General features: G+C 36.4%; 1 protein-coding gene across 1 annotated transcript in view; it reads left to right on the plus strand.

Moving 5' to 3' along the window:
* The window catches only part of LOC106094540 (cullin-associated NEDD8-dissociated protein 1), a 183,183-nt gene that overhangs the window by 101,549 nt on the left and 67,870 nt on the right, over positions 1–13,764 (plus strand). The gene's annotated exons all lie outside the window — the stretch shown is intronic.

Consider the following 13,764-nt stretch of genomic DNA (forward strand, 5'->3'; position numbering starts at 1 on the left):
ACGAGCGATAAGGCTGGTAACCTGCGTACTTCTGCTAAACTTTCCTTCCCAAACCATTTTGAATTTGAATCTGAGGGACTCAGATTTCGGTTTTAGATACGACCAAAAGTTGCATGCTACAACATACATTCATATGGGCAATACAAAAAGCCAAACAGAAAAATTAAGAAGGAATACTATTGTGAATAATTATGAAAATGTAAAATTAAATCTTAAGAAATAGCGTTCATCTAATGGGTTTAGTACGCTAGTGTAATAAACTTAGTACAGTATGATTTCAGTAGGATATATTCATATTATTATTTCAATGTACTTTGGAGAAAGGGAACAAGTAATATACACAAGAAAATAGCCAATCGACTGTGGCAGATTTTTTAAAAAGAAAAACCTCGGTTAAGCATTTCTCCAATTACATGTAGATACTATTACACATAGATTACTCGCTTGAAATTATTTTACAAAAAAAATGACTTTAAAAAAAAGTAGATTTTTCTGATAGGCGGTTCAGAACCTTGTTGAAAAAATGGCGATGTAGATTATGATGGTAAACGTTTCCAACATGTTGAAAATAGTTTCCAACGTGTACATGGCAATTGATGATGATTTTAAATTGTTGAATTACACTGCTTTCTTTCGTTCTGTTGCAATGGAGCCAACATTTATTCTTTTGTTTGCGGTGAGACACGTATATTGGCATTACTTTTGAAGACTCTTTGTCGTTGTTACTTTTCTTCATTTATATTAAGCTAGTGGTGGTTTAAGTTTTTCTTTTTCTACACATAGTTCATTATGTTTAAGGTAGACATTCAGTGATAAAGCGTTCAAAATTTATATTCATTACATTTTCTTAGTACATAGAGCTTTTAATTTGCCCAGTAGTATGTAACGTCTTTACTTTAATCAAATAACTTTCTGGGATACATTTGTTGTAAGTCCCATTAAAACATTGACATCTTGCCAAATTGTTCACTTTACAGATTAGCAATTCAAATATGTTCTTTCAATTTGTGATGTTCAAACGCGTTTTTGTTTTATTAATTTTTCGCTGAAACGACACAATTTTACTATTGCATGTCAACTCAAAGACTTCCTTTTCTTTCCTTTCGAAACCACTACTTATATTCTTATTTGTTTTTTTTTTTTGAGTTGTGTGTTTAAGAATGGCGATGCTTGTAAAGCATCAAAAGCCAGGTTGTTAGCACTTCCGATGTAGACCCAAACTACATCAGATACAAAGCGACGTTAAGCCCCAACAGCAGGAGCTTGTTGACAAATCCAAAGTAGTCCTTCCAGAAAGTCGCTCCAAGGACTAGGTGTGAGTGGTCTTTCAAACATGTGAGTGTTGGACGATCAGTCGATGGAAAAGGCTGTTGTTGTCAGGTAGTACAGCAGCTGTAAAGCGAATTACATCCAATTACTAAAAATATGATGTAAAAGTACAAATAAAATTGCCAGAAAATTGGCCGTTATATCATTAATGTAACATGCAATCGATCGCATACTAAAACGTATGCTCAATATATTGGGTTGCCTAAAAAGTAATTGCGGATTTTTTAAAAGAAAGTAAATGCATTTTTAATAAAACTTTGAATGAACTTTAATCAAATATATAATTGCCATTTTGTTCGATAACCTTTTGCCATCATCCTGACAAATTTAGTATTCCACGCTCATAGAACTTCTGGCCTTTATCTGCAAAAAACTGAACCAAGTGCGATTTTATAGCCTCATCATTGCCGAAAGTTTTACCATTTAAGGAGTTCTGCAAAGATCGAAATAAATGGTAGTCTGATGGTGCAAGGTCAGGGCTATATGGTGGATGCATCAAAAGTTCCCAGACAAGCTTATTCAGTTTTTGGCGAGTGACCAAAGATGTGTGCGGTCTAGCGTTGTCCTGGTGGAATATGACACCTTTACGATTGACCAATTCTGGTCGCTTCTGCTTGATGGCTGTATTCAATTTGTCCAATTGTTGACAGTAAACATCCGAATTAATCGTTTGGTTCCTTGGAAGCAGCTCAAAATATACCACATCCTTCCAATCCCACCAAACAGACAGCATAACCTTCTTTTGGTGGATATCAACCTTTGAAGTGGTTTGAGCTGGTTCACCATGCTTGGACCATGATCGTTTTCGACTAACGTTGTTGTAAACAATCCATTTTTCATCTCCAGTTATGATTCGTTTTAAAAACGGATCGAATTCATTGCATTTAAGGTGCATATCACAGGCGCTGATTCGGTTTGTTAAATGAATTTCTTTCAATACATGTGGTACCCAAATATCAAGCTTTTTCACCAGTCCAAGACTTTTTATGTGATAATGAACGGTTGATTTTGGTATATTTAGCTTCTCTCCTATCTCACGCTCAGTTACATGACGATCCAATTCGAATAATGCTAAAAAATTTGCTTAAAATTTGTCAACGCCGACTATATGAAAAATCAGCAATTACTTTTTGGGCAACCCAATATATCACAGATTAGATAGCAGATTATATCACAGATAAGAGAATCCCATATAAACATCTCAAAAGGGATAATATCAATCACATGGAAATTCCAGCTTCCATTATATCTATCTCTTGTTTCGAAAATACTGTCATAGTTTATGTGGCAATCAAAAAATGTATGGCTTCTTCTATGAGTTTCAAATTTAATACACTCGAAGATGGTGTGTTGTGTGGAATCAGGTTTCCAGCACCTGTCGCATATTGGTGTGGATGTAGCCTCAATCATGTGTAGGTAGCACTTATCAACAGTATGTCCTGTATGGAGCCTGTTAATAATCCTGGCCTCTGCAGGACCGCAGTTCATCCTGAGAAACCATGGCTTCTCAGTGAAAGTCGATTTCGCAATGACTCGGAACCCAGACTTCATGGCATAACTTTATGGCAGATTGATCAACCCTTTGATGAAATAAGGAGACCACATAATCATTTGTGCTTTTACTTGCCAGAACCTTAATGCCACAAGCTTGTCCAAACATAGAAGAGGCTTTAAGAGGCTTGTAGATAATAGGTCGAGTCTAACTGAGATATTTTTAGAGTAAAACGAACTAGATATGTGCCCTGTTTTATCGATAATATCCTTAAACTCATAATAAATGTGGCTGTAGCTAGACTTCACCCTAGGGTTGCCTACGAAAATATCATATAGCATATAGTCATTCATCTTAACCCTAAGAAGCTCCTTAGCAATTAAAAAGGCAGCCCTCTGCTCAGGAGGTAACTCATGAGCCAGAGCATAAATGTTATGAACAGGGGTGGAACCCGTGACCCCAAGACATCTTCTTAGAATACTATTCTGCAATCTCTCGATCTTGTTGACATATTGCGGAGAATGGGCCATGGTCGTTCTTCAATATTCCAGCTTTGAACTGACCAGACTGCTGTATACATTCAGAGCAATCTTTGGATGGAATGCATTTCTTTAAAATTTCCACTTCTTGTTACTGGAAGTCTTTCGAGTACAGCGTTGCCGCTTTGGGCTTTTTCTACCAAGTTTGGTAGGATTTACTTTCAATTTTAAGGGATTGGACGAATGGACAGGCCATATCGAATTTGGTAGATTTTTATCCCTACCATAGGATAGGGGGCATATTCATTTAGTCATTCTGTTTGCATATATATATATATATATATATATATATATATATATATATATATATATATATATATATATATATATATATATATATATTTATCCCTACCATTGAAAAAAAAAAAATAAATGAAGGAGACAGTAGATGCAAATGACTCTTTGAGTAGGATTTTGAGAACTATATGCTTTACAGATCTTGTATATAAAAAATTCCGCTAGGCCTGCCGTCATGTTCTACAAACCGAGGTTATATCTATAGGTGGAAGGGCATTTTACATGCATCTTAGTTTGACTTTCGTTAGACAAGTTCGCATCAGTCTGTCACACTTGGTTAATCCAAACTGCGGTGTTTTTTTTTTTTTTTTTTGGATTGTGTTTTCTTACGCAATTATTGTTTGGCGTGTGTTTCGCAATTTCATTCCCTAGTAGGGTTACAGTTGTTGGCTATAAAAAACCACATATGTCTAAATGCTTCCTATTCCCGAGTCCAGGCATTTTGGTTCAGTGTGCACAATTGTTTTCTCGGTGCTACTTTAAGGGGAAAAGGAAAGGCTTTGGATAATTGATAGTGTCCCTTTATTGCGTGGGTTTACCGCTTTCTGTATGACTATCCCTTTTGCATGACCGACGTTTTGGAATTTTTGGATTTTTCAAGTGATTTCTTTTTCATGGTATTTGTTTCATCTCGTTATTGTGATGGGCTTCCCAACATAGGTAAGAAAACCTCGGAATTTCTTTCTACTCTTCCACTAACAGTGCCTTTGTTTTACTGCATAGGTGCGTTTGGAGCCTTTGATTTTCTTTCTCAGAAAGATCACTGCTGAATCGCATCTTTGGCTCACTGCACTGCCACCATTCAGAGGTTCGTGCATATTTCTGTACCCACGCAGAAGTAGCCTCTCTGGTGTCGTTGCCGTCTAACATCTCCTCGTACAAGACATACTGAACACCGCTTGAACGTCGGCGTGTCTGAAATTGTGTTGGTGTGGACCCGTGAAGAATTCCCAAAAAAAAAAAATAGTTATCTCGTCATCGAAACACCCGGAAATTTGCCTGGAGTGAACCAAAAGAATAAGTTTTTTTCTTTAGTTTTATTTAATTATTTGGATTAAGAACTTTAGAAGTAGTAAATGTTGAGAACAAATAGTTTAGATTCGGAAGAGTGATCGAGGCTTGGCATTTTGGGACCAGCCCATACAAAATAAATTTTTTTAATGTTGGTAACGAGGTGATTTTTTTTTATTAACAACCGAAAAAGAAAACCAGAACTACGTAATTCATCCCCAGCTATTGTCTCCTGTTTCATCATCGTCCCAATGAAAGGCCTTTCATCGTTGGATTATGGAAACGGGTAAGTGCAAATTGTACTTTTGGTCAAATTTGTATTTGATTTCCCCACATTGACAGTAAATGAGCAAGTGCTAAATCGCATTACTGTGTTGTATACTGCAAGACGGTATACTGCTATCCTCTTGTCAAATTAGTTGTTGTAATTTTTTTTTTACTTCTCGAAAGAAATCAAATGCAAATTTATTTGGTACTTGAAATAATAGAAAAAGAATCATAACTCTATCATTCAGCGCTGCTGAGTTGCCTCGCTCACTTTTTATGTCGACAAACATTTCAAACCTGTGTTGGGAGATTGCAAATTGCAAATTTTGCCCATGAACATTCCACTAAGGAACAGGGGCAAACTTCTCACATATCAATGAGTGCAGTTCGATTCAAGTTTTAAGCTTAATGATAAGGGGCCTCCTTTTTATAGCCGAGTCCGAACGGCGTGCCGCAGTGCGACACCTCTTTCGAGACAAGTTTTACATGGCGTAGTACCTCACAAATGTTGCCAGCATTAGGAGGGGAAAACCACCGTTGAAAATTTTTTCTAAAGGTCTCGCCATATTTAGCGTCGGGCTAGAGTCCGAAGGGAAATGAATTATTTTAATAAAATGTTTAATTTTGCAATGAATTGCTGAGCTTTTAAACCAATTGTCTGATTTCTTCTAAGCAGCCGAATGTAATGGCGAGAGAACCAAAGTAGGTCCATCTAAGGATTTAACGAGGTGTATCTGATGAAAAGGATGGGCGGGGAGTGTTCAGTACCACCCAAATGCACACAATCGTTAGGATAGAAATCGTTTTGAAGTGCCTGGTGTGTCCTATCTTCTATCTTCCTCTATCATTTAAATTTGAAGTACGCTTACTATCTAAATTTTGAAAGTAGCAGCTGTAGGTTGGAAATTAGCAAGACCCCACCCACCGACGAGCGATAAGGCTGGTAACCTGCGTACTTCCGCTAGACTTTCCTTCCCAAACCATTTTGAATTTGAATCTGAGGGACTCAGATTTCGGTTTTAGATACGACCAAAAGTTGCATGCTACAACATACATTCATATGGGCAATACAAAAAGCCAAACAGAAAAATTAAGAAGGAATACTATTGTGAATAATTATGAAAATGTAAAATTAAATCTTAAGAAATAGCGTTCATCTAATGGGTTTAGTACGCTAGTGTAATAAACTTAGTACAGTATGATTTCAGTAGGATATATTCATATTATTATTTCAATGTACTTTGGAGAAAGGGAACAAGTAATATACACAAGAAAATAGCCAATCGACTGTGGCAGATTTTTTAAAAAGAAAAACCTCGGTTAAGCATTTCTCCAATTACATGTAGATACTATTACACATAGATTACTCGCTTGAAATTATTTTACAAAAAAAATGACTTTAAAAAAAAGTAGATTTTTCTGATAGGCGGTTCAGAACCTTGTTGAAAAAATGGCGATGTAGATTATGATGGTAAACGTTTCCAACATGTTGAAAATAGTTTCCAACGTGTACATGGCAATTGATGATGATTTTAAATTGTTGAATTACACTGCTTTCTTTCGTTCTGTTGCAATGGAGCCAACATTTATTCTTTTGTTTGCGGTGAGACACGTATATTGGCATTACTTTTGAAGACTCTTTGTCGTTGTTACTTTTCTTCATTTATATTAAGCTAGTGGTGGTTTAAGTTTTTCTTTTTCTACACATAGTTCATTATGTTTAAGGTAGACATTCAGTGATAAAGCGTTCAAAATTTATATTCATTACATTTTCTTAGTACATAGAGCTTTTAATTTGCCCAGTAGTATGTAACGTCTTTACTTTAATCAAATAACTTTCTGGGATACATTTGTTGTAAGTCCCATTAAAACATTGACATCTTGCCAAATTGTTCACTTTACAGATTAGCAATTCAAATATGTTCTTTCAATTTGTGATGTTCAAACGCGTTTTTGTTTTATTAATTTTTCGCTGAAACGACACAATTTTACTATTGCATGTCAACTCAAAGACTTCCTTTTCTTTCCTTTCGAAACCACTACTTATATTCTTATTTGTTTTTTTTTTTTGAGTTGTGTGTTTAAGAATGGCGATGCTTGTAAAGCATCAAAAGCCAGGTTGTTAGCACTTCCGATGTAGACCCAAACTACATCAGATACAAAGCGACGTTAAGCCCCAACAGCAGGAGCTTGTTGACAAATCCAAAGTAGTCCTTCCAGAAAGTCGCTCCAAGGACTAGGTGTGAGTGGTCTTTCAAACATGTGAGTGTTGGACGATCAGTCGATGGAAAAGGCTGTTGTTGTCAGGTAGTACAGCAGCTGTAAAGCGAATTACATCCAATTACTAAAAATATGATGTAAAAGTACAAATAAAATTGCCAGAAAATTGGCCGTTATATCATTAATGTAACATGCAATCGATCGCATACTAAAACGTATGCTCAATATATTGGGTTGCCTAAAAAGTAATTGCGGATTTTTTAAAAGAAAGTAAATGCATTTTTAATAAAACTTTGAATGAACTTTAATCAAATATATAATTGCCATTTTGTTCGATAACCTTTTGCCATCATCCTGACAAATTTAGTATTCCACGCTCATAGAACTTCTGGCCTTTATCTGCAAAAAACTGAACCAAGTGCGATTTTATAGCCTCATCATTGCCGAAAGTTTTACCATTTAAGGAGTTCTGCAAAGATCGAAATAAATGGTAGTCTGATGGTGCAAGGTCAGGGCTATATGGTGGATGCATCAAAAGTTCCCAGACAAGCTTATTCAGTTTTTGGCGAGTGACCAAAGATGTGTGCGGTCTAGCGTTGTCCTGGTGGAATATGACACCTTTACGATTGACCAATTCTGGTCGCTTCTGCTTGATGGCTGTATTCAATTTGTCCAATTGTTGACAGTAAACATCCGAATTAATCGTTTGGTTCCTTGGAAGCAGCTCAAAATATACCACATCCTTCCAATCCCACCAAACAGACAGCATAACCTTCTTTTGGTGGATATCAACCTTTGAAGTGGTTTGAGCTGGTTCACCATGCTTGGACCATGATCGTTTTCGACTAACGTTGTTGTAAACAATCCATTTTTCATCTCCAGTTATGATTCGTTTTAAAAACGGATCGAATTCATTGCATTTAAGGTGCATATCACAGGCGCTGATTCGGTTTGTTAAATGAATTTCTTTCAATACATGTGGTACCCAAATATCAAGCTTTTTCACCAGTCCAAGACTTTTTATGTGATAATGAACGGTTGATTTTGGTATATTTAGCTTCTCTCCTATCTCACGCTCAGTTACATGACGATCCAATTCGAATAATGCTAAAAAATTTGCTTAAAATTTGTCAACGCCGACTATATGAAAAATCAGCAATTACTTTTTGGGCAACCCAATATATCACAGATTAGATAGCAGATTATATCACAGATAAGAGAATCCCATATAAACATCTCAAAAGGGATAATATCAATCACATGGAAATTCCAGCTTCCATTATATCTATCTCTTGTTTCGAAAATACTGTCATAGTTTATGTGGCAATCAAAAAATGTATGGCTTCTTCTATGAGTTTCAAATTTAATACACTCGAAGATGGTGTGTTGTGTGGAATCAGGTTTCCAGCACCTGTCGCATATTGGTGTGGATGTAGCCTCAATCATGTGTAGGTAGCACTTATCAACAGTATGTCCTGTATGGAGCCTGTTAATAATCCTGGCCTCTGCAGGACCGCAGTTCATCCTGAGAAACCATGGCTTCTCAGTGAAAGTCGATTTCGCAATGACTCGGAACCCAGACTTCATGGCATAACTTTATGGCAGATTGATCAACCCTTTGATGAAATAAGGAGACCACATAATCATTTGTGCTTTTACTTGCCAGAACCTTAATGCCACAAGCTTGTCCAAACATAGAAGAGGCTTTAAGAGGCTTGTAGATAATAGGTCGAGTCTAACTGAGATATTTTTAGAGTAAAACGAACTAGATATGTGCCCTGTTTTATCGATAATATCCTTAAACTCATAATAAATGTGGCTGTAGCTAGACTTCACCCTAGGGTTGCCTACGAAAATATCATATAGCATATAGTCATTCATCTTAACCCTAAGAAGCTCCTTAGCAATTAAAAAGGCAGCCCTCTGCTCAGGAGGTAACTCATGAGCCAGAGCATAAATGTTATGAACAGGGGTGGAACCCGTGACCCCAAGACATCTTCTTAGAATACTATTCTGCAATCTCTCGATCTTGTTGACATATTGCGGAGAATGGGCCATGGTCGTTCTTCAATATTCCAGCTTTGAACTGACCAGACTGCTGTATACATTCAGAGCAATCTTTGGATGGAATGCATTTCTTTAAAATTTCCACTTCTTGTTACTGGAAGTCTTTCGAGTACAGCGTTGCCGCTTTGGGCTTTTTCTACCAAGTTTGGTAGGATTTACTTTCAATTTTAAGGGATTGGACGAATGGACAGGCCATATCGAATTTGGTAGATTTTTATCCCTACCATAGGATAGGGGGCATATTCATTTAGTCATTCTGTTTGCATATATATATATATATATATATATATATATATATATATATATATATATTTATCCCTACCATTGAAAAAAAAAAAAATAAATGAAGGAGACAGTAGATGCAAATGACTCTTTGAGTAGGATTTTGAGAACTATATGCTTTACAGATCTTGTATATAAAAAATTCCGCTAGGCCTGCCGTCATGTTCTACAAACCGAGGTTATATCTATAGGTGGAAGGGCATTTTACATGCATCTTAGTTTGACTTTCGTTAGACAAGTTCGCATCAGTCTGTCACACTTGGTTAATCCAAACTGCGGTGTTTTTTTTTTTTTTTTTGGATTGTGTTTTCTTACGCAATTATTGTTTGGCGTGTGTTTCGCAATTTCATTCCCTAGTAGGGTTACAGTTGTTGGCTATAAAAAACCACATATGTCTAAATGCTTCCTATTCCCGAGTCCAGGCATTTTGGTTCAGTGTGCACAATTGTTTTCTCGGTGCTACTTTAAGGGGAAAAGGAAAGGCTTTGGATAATTGATAGTGTCCCTTTATTGCGTGGGTTTACCGCTTTCTGTATGACTATCCCTTTTGCATGACCGACGTTTTGGAATTTTTGGATTTTTCAAGTGATTTCTTTTTCATGGTATTTGTTTCATCTCGTTATTGTGATGGGCTTCCCAACATAGGTAAGAAAACCTCGGAATTTCTTTCTACTCTTCCACTAACAGTGCCTTTGTTTTACTGCATAGGTGCGTTTGGAGCCTTTGATTTTCTTTCTCAGAAAGATCACTGCTGAATCGCATCTTTGGCTCACTGCACTGCCACCATTCAGAGGTTCGTGCATATTTCTGTACCCACGCAGAAGTAGCCTCTCTGGTGTCGTTGCCGTCTAACATCTCCTCGTACAAGACATACTGAACACCGCTTGAACGTCGGCGTGTCTGAAATTGTGTTGGTGTGGACCCGTGAAGAATTCCCAAAAAAAAAAAATAGTTATCTCGTCATCGAAACACCCGGAAATTTGCCTGGAGTGAACCAAAAGAATAAGTTTTTTTCTTTAGTTTTATTTAATTATTTGGATTAAGAACTTTAGAAGTAGTAAATGTTGAGAACAAATAGTTTAGATTCGGAAGAGTGATCGAGGCTTGGCATTTTGGGACCAGCCCATACAAAATAAATTTTTTTAATGTTGGTAACGAGGTGATTTTTTTTTATTAACAACCGAAAAAGAAAACCAGAACTACGTAATTCATCCCCAGCTATTGTCTCCTGTTTCATCATCGTCCCAATGAAAGGCCTTTCATCGTTGGATTATGGAAACGGGTAAGTGCAAATTGTACTTTTGGTCAAATTTGTATTTGATTTCCCCACATTGACAGTAAATGAGCAAGTGCTAAATCGCATTACTGTGTTGTATACTGCAAGACGGTATACTGCTATCCTCTTGTCAAATTAGTTGTTGTAATTTTTTTTTTACTTCTCGAAAGAAATCAAATGCAAATTTATTTGGTACTTGAAATAATAGAAAAAGAATCATAACTCTATCATTCAGCGCTGCTGAGTTGCCTCGCTCACTTTTTATGTCGACAAACATTTCAAACCTGTGTTGGGAGATTGCAAATTGCAAATTTTGCCCATGAACATTCCACTAAGGAACAGGGGCAAACTTCTCACATATCAATGAGTGCAGTTCGATTCAAGTTTTAAGCTTAATGATAAGGGGCCTCCTTTTTATAGCCGAGTCCGAACGGCGTGCCGCAGTGCGACACCTCTTTCGAGACAAGTTTTACATGGCGTAGTACCTCACAAATGTTGCCAGCATTAGGAGGGGAAAACCACCGTTGAAAATTTTTTCTAAAGGTCTCGCCATATTTAGCGTCGGGCTAGAGTCCGAAGGGAAATGAATTATTTTAATAAAATGTTTAATTTTGCAATGAATTGCTGAGCTTTTAAACCAATTGTCTGATTTCTTCTAAGCAGCCGAATGTAATGGCGAGAGAACCAAAGTAGGTCCATCTAAGGATTTAACGAGGTGTATCTGATGAAAAGGATGGGCGGGGAGTGTTCAGTACCACCCAAATGCACACAATCGTTAGGATAGAAATCGTTTTGAAGTGCCTGGTGTGTCCTATCTTCTATCTTCCTCTATCATTTAAATTTGAAGTACGCTTACTATCTAAATTTTGAAAGTAGCAGCTGTAGGTTGGAAATTAGCAAGACCCCACCCACCGACGAGCGATAAGGCTGGTAACCTGCGTACTTCCGCTAGACTTTCCTTCCCAAACCATTTTGAATTTGAATCTGAGGGACTCAGATTTCGGTTTTAGATACGACCAAAAGTTGCATGCTACAACATACATTCATATGGGCAATACAAAAAGCCAAACAGAAAAATTAAGAAGGAATACTATTGTGAATAATTATGAAAATGTAAAATTAAATCTTAAGAAATAGCGTTCATCTAATGGGTTTAGTACGCTAGTGTAATAAACTTAGTACAGTATGATTTCAGTAGGATATATTCATATTATTATTTCAATGTACTTTGGAGAAAGGGAACAAGTAATATACACAAGAAAATAGCCAATCGACTGTGGCAGATTTTTTAAAAAGAAAAACCTCGGTTAAGCATTTCTCCAATTACATGTAGATACTATTACACATAGATTACTCGCTTGAAATTATTTTACAAAAAAAATGACTTTAAAAAAAAGTAGATTTTTCTGATAGGCGGTTCAGAACCTTGTTGAAAAAATGGCGATGTAGATTATGATGGTAAACGTTTCCAACATGTTGAAAATAGTTTCCAACGTGTACATGGCAATTGATGATGATTTTAAATTGTTGAATTACACTGCTTTCTTTCGTTCTGTTGCAATGGAGCCAACATTTATTTTTTTGTTTGCGGTGAGACACGTATATTGGCATTACTTTTGAAGACTCTTTGTCGTTGTTACTTTTCTTCATTTATATTAAGCTAGTGGTGGTTTAAGTTTTTCTTTTTCTACACATAGTTCATTATGTTTAAGGTAGACATTCAGTGATAAAGCGTTCAAAATTTATATTCATTACATTTTCTTAGTACATAGAGCTTTTAATTTGCCCAGTAGTATGTAACGTCTTTACTTTAATCAAATAACTTTCTGGGATACATTTGTTGTAAGTCCCATTAAAACATTGACATCTTGCCAAATTGTTCACTTTACAGATTAGCAATTCAAATATGTTCTTTCAATTTGTGATGTTCAAACGCGTTTTTGTTTTATTAATTTTTCGCTGAAACGACACAATTTTACTATTGCATGTCAACTCAAAGACTTCCTTTTCTTTCCTTTCGAAACCACTACTTATATTCTTATTTGTTTTTTTTTTTTTGAGTTGTGTGTTTAAGAATGGCGATGCTTGTAAAGCATCAAAAGCCAGGTTGTTAGCACTTCCGATGTAGACCCAAACTACATCAGATACAAAGCGACGTTAACAGCAGGAGCTTGTTGACAAATCCAAAGTAGTCCTTCCAGAAAGTCGCTCCAAGGACTAGGTGTGAGTGGTCTTTCAAACATGTGAGTGTTGGACGATCAGTCGATGGAAAAGGCTGTTGTTGTCAGGTAGTACAGCAGCTGTAAAGCGAATTACATCCAATTACTAAAAATATGATGTAAAAGTACAAATAAAATTGCCAGAAAATTGGCCGTTATATCATTAATGTAACATGCAATCGATCGCATACTAAAACGTATGCTCAATATATTGGGTTGCCTAAAAAGTAATTGCGGATTTTTTAAAAGAAAGTAAATGCATTTTTAATAAAACTTTGAATGAACTTTAATCAAATATATAATTGCCATTTTGTTCGATAACCTTTTGCCATCATCCTGACAAATTTAGTATTCCACGCTCATAGAACTTCTGGCCTTTATCTGCAAAAAACTGAACCAAGTGCGATTTTATAGCCTCATCATTGCCGAAAGTTTTACCATTTAAGGAGTTCTGCAAAGATCGAAATAAATGGTAGTCTGATGGTGCAAGGTCAGGGCTATATGGTGGATGCATCAAAAGTTCCCAGACAAGCTTATTCAGTTTTTGGCGAGTGACCAAAGATGTGTGCGGTCTAGCGTTGTCCTGGTGGAATATGACACCTTTACGATTGACCAATTCTGGTCGCTTCTGCTTGATGGCTGTATTCAATTTGTCCAATTGTTGACAGTAAACATCCGAATTAATCGTTTGGTTCCTTGGAAGCAGCTCAAAATATACCACATCCTTCCAATCCCACCAAACAGACAGCATAACCTTCTTTTGGT

This window comes from Stomoxys calcitrans, chromosome 3 (genome assembly GCF_963082655.1).
Source record: "Stomoxys calcitrans chromosome 3, idStoCalc2.1, whole genome shotgun sequence".
Taxonomy (NCBI): Eukaryota; Metazoa; Arthropoda; class Insecta; order Diptera; family Muscidae; genus Stomoxys; species Stomoxys calcitrans.